The sequence below is a fragment of the Hyla sarda genome, chromosome 5, assembly GCF_029499605.1.
Source record: "Hyla sarda isolate aHylSar1 chromosome 5, aHylSar1.hap1, whole genome shotgun sequence".
Classification (NCBI taxonomy): domain Eukaryota; kingdom Metazoa; phylum Chordata; class Amphibia; order Anura; family Hylidae; genus Hyla; species Hyla sarda.
The window spans coordinates 326532968-326539155 of record NC_079193.1 but is presented as its reverse complement, the minus strand read 5'-3'; the positions used below and the strand labels follow the sequence as shown (position 1 = coordinate 326539155).

At 40.9% G+C, this 6188-nt stretch overlaps 1 protein-coding gene across 2 annotated transcripts in view; it reads right to left on the bottom strand.

The window, feature by feature from the left end:
- RUNX1T1 (RUNX1 partner transcriptional co-repressor 1) overlaps nt 1-6188 on the bottom strand; it is a 144875-nt gene that overhangs the window by 97245 nt on the left and 41442 nt on the right. The window contains exon 1 of one of the 2 annotated variants that reach the window (XM_056522339.1): nt 1-181. This exon is cut by the window's left edge and continues 186 nt beyond it. The exons of the other annotated variant lie outside the window; for it this stretch is intronic. The gene's annotated coding sequence lies outside the window, so the exon portion shown is untranslated. Of the gene's footprint in view, nt 182-6188 lie in introns of those variants that run through there. 2 annotated transcript variants of the gene reach the window in all.

The window sequence follows — 6188 nt, the reverse complement described above, 5'->3', positions numbered from 1 at the left end:
ACCATCATCATGCTCGTGGCCGGGCTCTGAGGGGTGATGTCAATTCTCAAACCACTTTCTGTACAGTAGTCATCTAAATGAGATCTATGTCTTTAAACAGTGACAAAATGTCCCCTCCCCCCGACCGTCTTCCTCCTCCATCTCCTGAATGGAAACATCTCCTCTCTCTCTCTCTCTCTCTCTGCTGAGATCTACAAGACGGGGAGAGCGGATGGAGGCGGCCAGACACCTTAAAGGACCACAGAAGAAGTAACAGCTGCACTAAGGCACCTGTATATAGTTCAACTTTGTTTTTCCGATATCGAGTGATTGAGCGGAGTGTTAGCGTAGCATGTGGTATAGTGTATAGCTTAGGGAACCTGTGCCGTATATTGTTCTGTCATGCTTTGTGCGATTGTAATTTATTGTATGATTTGTAATGATGACTGAATGACGAATAAAGCTCTTTCAATACCTGTATATATATAGGTGGCCTAATGTGCTGACGCTGTTCAGGACACCACTAGAGTCCTTCTTTCCAGGCTGAAAGCAGAGAACTATATAATGCAAACGCAGAGACAGAAGAAGACACCTGGTCCATCTGGTGTAGGGTTTCTCAACCAGTGCGCCTCCAGCTGTTGCAAAACTCCAACTCCCAGCATGCCCGGACAGCCTTCGGCTGTCCGGGCATGCTGGGAGTTGGAGTTTTGCAACAGCTGGAGGCACACTGGTTGGTAAACACTTATGTATATTTATCCGAGACAGGCTTACATTCACATACTATGGATTTATCAACCACATCTGCTGGACATTTCTTCCAAGTGTCTACTACTCTTTTGATAAGATAATATTTTCCGACTGACTTGCGATTCCCCCCCCCCCCCCAACTCAGAACGCGCCCCCTTGTTCTCGGGTTTAGTTTTTTTCTATTTATACAATATGGACATGATAAAACCGCAGTATAATATAGACATCTGATAATACCACGATATAATATATAATAATACCGCAATATCTATATCATAACACAGCAATAAAATAGAAATAATAACTCAATATATTTAACCTAATAAAACTGCAATATAATCTATAGACTACAATGTAATAATAATAATGCATTATAGAGGGAGATTTATCAAAACCTGTCTAGAGGAAAAGTTTCCCAGTTGCCCATAGCAACCAATCAGATTGCTTCTTTCATTTTTAACAAGGCCTCTGCAAAATGAAAGAAGCGATCTGATTGGTTGCTATGGGACACTGGCCAACTTTTCCTTTGCACAAGTTTTGATAAAACCCCCCCTATAGGTTTATATTACACAATATTTATGTGTATAATAGATTATATAATATAATATATCTAATAATACTGCAATATATATATATATATATATATATATATATATATACACCCATATATATGTATTTACATATATATATATATATATATATATATATAAAAATAAATCTATATATATTGCAGTATTATAGAAGTATTATTAGATATATTATATAATCTATTATACACATACTTATTTTGTGTAATATATACATATGGTGCTAAAACAAAAGAAAAAGTTGCCTGAGCATCTGAAACATTGTATTTTTTATTTTTATTTTTTTTGGGGGGGGGGGGGGGGGATGGAATAAGGCAACCCACTTAATTCACTTTACCCGAGTGCTGCAGTATTGCTTCTTTTTATAATATAATAACACTGCAATATATATAATATTATTGCGGTATATTATATAACGTTGCAATATAACATTAAATAAACTAATATACCGCAATTTAACATACATAATACTGAGAATTTCTCAGGTATTAAATTTACCATATTAAGTATAAAAAGGAGAAAAAATCGAAATACATCTTTTTTTTTTTTTATGATTTGTTCACACAATTCCAACGTCATGCTCCCTCAGACTCCAGGCACCCACAACTTACACTGCCTTATGCTTTATTATTTACCACGCCACCGTCGGTTAACCCTGTCCCTTCCAGGTTAACCCTACTTACCTCCCCCCCCCCCCCCCAAGGTCCATGACGACAGCACATCTACTGCACATCCCCAATCAATTACAATGTAACGTCTCGAATAAATAAAAAAAAAGAAAAATCCGGATGAACAAAAATTTGCACAGCGCCCTGACTTAAGGTTCCCCTCCCCTCCGCTGCGTGATTATGCATCCTTGCCTTGCGTAAAAAGGCTTTTAGAGCGGTTATCTGACTGGAGTAATTGCCACTTTAAATTGATCCACGTCAACAGCAGCAGGATCCCTGGGGATTGTCACCTTGAAGCCGGTTGCAGGGAAGGGTTTGACAGGATGCCTGAGCATCTGAGACTACTTCAGTGTTCTTTTCCTCCAGCAGCCAGCTGCAAGCTCACTTTTTTCTCCCCCCCCCCCCCCCTCCTCCGTCCTCATTATTTAATAGTTGCAGACTTCAACCTTTTTGGCAGGGCTCCCTGAATACATTTTCCTTGATTTTTATTTTAACACATCTACAATAACAGTTTGCATCATTTAGAAATGTATTTATAGGGCAAGGCATGAGAAGACACAGATCACTTCCAGGATGGATGGAGATAACACAACACAAGGCGCGAGACGTACTAGTTGGGTCTAACCCAAAGGTACCAAGAGACTTTTTGTTATACATTTTAAAAGGATCATAAAGAGCAACGTCTACTATGGCGTCTTCCCAAGTCGAAGAGCTGAGCTCGTACCTTGTAAGATGTGCAGAACTTACCAGCATAGTCTAAGGCACTATAGAAATGCATCTGGAGAGGAGAGGAGGAGGATGGCGGTGACCAGGAGTCAACAAGGATCTGGTGTCTCTGCCTTGGTGCTGACTACGTTCTCCTACTTATAAGCTGCTCTGTTGTGATGCATGGAGAATTCATGACTTCACACAGTGGGTATTAAGTGAGTGCATTGTAAAGAAGCTGACACCTGATTGATCCTAATTGAAAGCAATACACCCGACCAAATACACTCCTACCACATCTGCTCTTTCCTGCCACCAGCTATTCAGAGCAAGAGAATAGTCTCAGATATTCTAACCCATCAAATAAAGGCGCTCGTCTAAGCAGGGCCGCATTAACAGGGGGAAAAACAGGGCCAGAAAGGGTTCAAATGGCAAGTTTTACTCCTTGTTGGCTTTAACAAAGCTGAATAAGGCCTTTTTTCCCCCTTGCCTTTCTATGTGCAAGACTTGATAAACTGAATGAAGAGGCGGCACTCAATGATCGGCCAAAAAAAAGCATTGATGAATGGTCAATAGACCCTCATGCTAGGGTGGGCTTCATGAGTTATTGACAAACCAGCTTGGATGGGCGGACTAGCTAATGTCCATATTTTCACCCATCTTTTTCTTTACTCTCAGACCAGTGGCTACCAATGGAGACTTCCACATTAGAAAGTGGTCTAATTTGCAGGGCTTTCACATTCTAATTTGTTCAAAGTTTTCTTTGAGGGGTGGGGGTCTGAAACGTTCCAGCCAACTGGAGGCTATTAGTGCTTTCCTGACAAGGTAAATGGGTGGGTCGAGCCGCTTAGGTTGCCCTAACTTCTTATCAGTTGATGAAGTCAATGAAACCCTATGCAATTCATTAAGTATTATTTGTAAATATGTAACGTAAATAAGTATTATTTGGAAATATATAATGTAAATATGTAATGTACAGTATAACATCAATATATAACACAGCACAACGGTGTATGGATCAGTCGCAAAATTGTGACCTCTCCAGAAGAGCTAATGAAATCAATTAAACCCTGTGCAATGTGTGAAGTATTAATTGTAAATATGTAGATATATTGTGTAGAAATCAGCAAAACTGTGACCTCTCATGAAGAGTCCTTCTCCATAGCTAATGTACATATATATACTAGTTAAGGAACACAAAGCTAATATTTGAACCCCCGCCGTTCCCGCTTCTATCTATGTATACACACACACAGCGGGGAATCGACGACTAGCAAATAGACACAAGCTTCAATCTCGCTAGGTTTCGTCTTGCCGGCGTATAAATTATTCTATCAGTTAAGTGAACAGGTGGCTTTGCATAGAATCCTGATGAATTGCAAACAGTCTATGAAATAAAATAGGATTGTCTATTGAGTCTCCCTTTCTGGGAGGCTGTATTAAGTGAACAGACTGTGCTGCATACAGACTGGTGTGGGTGTCTGTACTGTGTACTATGTGATCCTTCCAGGCTAAATAGATGGCGGTCTTTAAAATTCGACTAAATTCATTACACAAGCTCTCTTAACATTTTATTGAAAAAGCCATTGTTTTTTATGTCAGCCACTCTGGGGTTGTGACTGATGGCGAGTTAGTTTTGTTAAAAATGCGAGGGTGATTGCATATGCTTCAGTGAATCTTCCCTCCTCTCATCATCAGGGACAAAAAAAAATCCTGCAGCTTTTGCTATACGCAGGCTGCCATCTGGACAGCCTGCTCCGAGTACCCACCCCACAACACGACACTGCAGGCACCATTACAAGGCTCCGGCGCTGTGTCAGGCTTATTCATGACATACCAATTTCACATTTTCTGCTTGTACGCTCGCAACAATAAGTGGTAATCGGGGGGAAAAAAAACATGAATGGAGTTTATTATTACTAAAAAAGAAAAAAAAAAACAATGAGAACCCCCCCCCCCCCCCCAAATCTCATTCACGTAAAGAGTGTGGTAGTGCGGAGGAGCTAGCGACACCAATGGGAACTGCCCCATAGACTTTGGGGATTGCATCTTCTAGACCAGTGCGTCTCCAGTCGTTGCAAAGCTACAACTCTCAACATGCTGGACCGCCAACCAGATGTTGCAGAACTACAACTCCCAGCATGCCCGGACAGCTGTTGTCTGTCCGGGCATGCGGGGAGTTTTTTTCTTTGCAATATTTGGAGGTCCGCAGTTTGGTGACTACTGATATATGCCAAGCCACTAATAGCCGAGAGATCATATTGCCAAGGTGCCTAAGAGAGTCCCAGATTTAGCCCTTGGCTTTTTGGGCATGCTAGGAGTTGTAGTTTTTCAATATCTGGAGGTCCACAGTTTGGAGACTACTGGTGTGTGCCAATTGGGTCACTGATATCCAAGAGATCACATTGCCAAGGTGCCTAAGAGAGTCCCAGATTTAGCCACTGGCCATTTAGGCATGCTGAGAATTGTAGTTTTGCAACATCTGGAGGTCCACAGTTTGAGACCACTGGTATATACCAACTGGGTCACGGATATCTAAGATTGTATTGCCAAGGTGCCTAAGAAAGTCCCAGATTCAGCCACTGGCTGTCCGAGCATGCTAGGAGTTGTAGTTTTGCATGAACTGGAGGCCCCTTGGGTGGGAAACACTGATCTCATGTATATGGTGGTATCCAGACTCTCTGGGTACGAAGGATCAGGCAAGTTAGGTTTAAACATGCCCCAATCCTCTGTATTCATGGTAGATGTCCTGCTGCTAGAGGTGTCTGGTTGTCTCTGAGTACATGTGTATGAGAGATAACTACTGGATGACAGATATCTATAGTGAGGGCACATATTAGCTTCTCTTGTATAAATTCTAGAAAAATGTATGTAAACAAAGACACACACCTCTATAAAAGAACCCCTAACTAAGGATGGTATCATTTTTTTAAATGTTAAATGTTTCATGTATACAATGCCTGTGTGAATGAGGCCTGAAACATATCTGAATAGGGAGCCAGTCAAGTCATCTGAAGACTGAATAATAAGATGTGACCCCCCCCATTCTGGTCTGGAAAGAACTTTCTTTTTGGATGCTCACTCAGTAACATGCATTGTGTACAGATAAAAGCCGGTCGGAGGGGGGATGGGCTTAATCCAATTTTCTGATGTAGTCGACTCGAGGTTACGCTCTTGTTTATCTGCGTTTCCCATTATATATATATATATATATTTTTTTTTTTAAGATATTGTGATGGAATCTTTCCGAAATATGATTCTTGGGAGAAGATTGTCTTCCGAAAAAAAAAAAATAATAATAATGCCAACACCATAAAAATCATCTAGACTGCACCGTGTATTATCATCAATATTCGGATAACCAAAAGCATATGCTTAATTTCCACAACTACTATATCTCATGCCCACCGGTCACATGACTGCAGACCCCAAAGACTGATCTCTGAGAATAATTGGAATGTGAGGAATGTAAAAGGACTGTCACTGGGAGACATTTACGGAG